This window comes from Triticum dicoccoides, chromosome 4A (assembly GCF_002162155.2).
Source record: "Triticum dicoccoides isolate Atlit2015 ecotype Zavitan chromosome 4A, WEW_v2.0, whole genome shotgun sequence".
NCBI lineage: Eukaryota > Viridiplantae > Streptophyta > Magnoliopsida > Poales > Poaceae > Triticum > Triticum dicoccoides.
The window spans coordinates 637599227-637600621 of record NC_041386.1 but is presented as its reverse complement, the minus strand read 5'-3'; the positions used below and the strand labels follow the sequence as shown (position 1 = coordinate 637600621).

The window sequence follows — 1395 nt, the reverse complement described above, 5'->3', positions numbered from 1 at the left end:
GGGGGGGGGGGCTAGAGATGCTCTTACTACTTGAATGAAGAGAAAGCATGTTTAATTACCGGGTGCGTGGCGTTGTAGTGGAGGAGAGCGTGGCGGTGTCGTGCCTTCTACTGAACCTGACGCATGATGGCGGTGTTGTGCCTTCTGCATCAAATGCAATTGGAGCAAACTTACTTGGTACTGTTATAATTGTTCAACATAGATACTTCAGCAGCACTCTGCCCTATTAATGAAACATGGACGAGGTCTTCTCATCAGAGCGACATGATGGACAAAGTTGGAACCAGTGGCGATGGGGTAACCTCACACACATCTTTCCATAATGCAATTCTGCAGACACAACCAAAGTATATTTACTATTTATTTTTGAGTCAATTGCACAGTTTAGTTTTATTTTGAGTCAATTGCACGGTTCAGTTTAGTCCAGAAAGTTACAAGTCGTGTTTGATGGTGGTTGACGAATCATCTACAAGCTGTGTATTTTATGTTGATTTCTTCCTATGAACATGGTAAAATGTCCACACCTCCCTGCATTGGCTCTCTACACGTTCACGGTAGGTTTAGTAGGGGGTTAAAAGGTGGCTCATTTCATCATACCACTTGTCTGAATTTCTGAACATCTAAACCACAGTGGTCATAACAACAGTTTGTTAACTCTAAAAGTTGAACATTGAATGTGACTGAATTTCCCCACAAAAGAAAAAGAACATGACTGAATTGAACTGAATTTTTTAACACTGAAATTAGAAATCACCACCAGGTTGTGTCCAGAAGTAGAAAGAGGGGGTGGTGCCTCGTCCACCTGCAGCAGCAACAACAAAAGCTCCACCACCTCTTCCAGATCGGAGCAACTGCGCACAAAACAAACCAAGGAATCACAAGGAAGGGAGATGAAGAAACTGACAAGACAAGGGGTTTAGGTATCATGCGCACGCACCATAGTTGGAGATCTGTGGATGAGCTCGCCGGAGATGGCCTGCAGCAGGCGCGTACTTGGAGGGCCAGGGATTCGGGCGTCTCCTTCCATGGCTGTTGCCGGGCCAGACCACCATGGCCGACCTCGAGGACGGTCGCGGATGAGGTCGATGATGAAGTGTCGATGGCCCCGTGGATCTGGGCGCTGCCTCACCTGGTCGCTCGATCCCTTCCATCCCCTCCCCTCCCCTTACCTTTCCTTGGTGACGGTGAACTCCAGGTCGGCCTCGGGCGCAGCCTTTGAGGAGGTCGTGCGCTTGCGCGAGGAGCCTCGCGATGGCTCGGCGGCCGAGGGCTGCGAGCTGGGCGGCGCCATATGGGATGCGTGCGGCTAGCTGGGGTTTCGGGAGAGGATTCAGATCAGGGGTGAGGGAGGAAGGAAGAGGACTTGCACTTCTTCCCGGCCATGGCTGGCTCAGC

General features: G+C 50.3%; 1 long non-coding RNA gene across 1 annotated transcript in view; it reads right to left on the bottom strand.

Moving 5' to 3' along the window:
* LOC119287594 overlaps positions 1-1097 on the bottom strand; it is a 5637-nt gene extending 4540 nt beyond the window's left edge. The window contains exons 1-3 of the long non-coding RNA XR_005140892.1: positions 938-1097; positions 755-851; positions 60-330 (exon numbers count right to left, since the gene is read on the bottom strand). This is a non-coding gene — a long non-coding RNA (uncharacterized LOC119287594). The remainder of the gene's footprint in view (positions 1-59; positions 331-754; positions 852-937) is intronic.
* Positions 1098-1395: the final 298 nt, after the last annotated feature.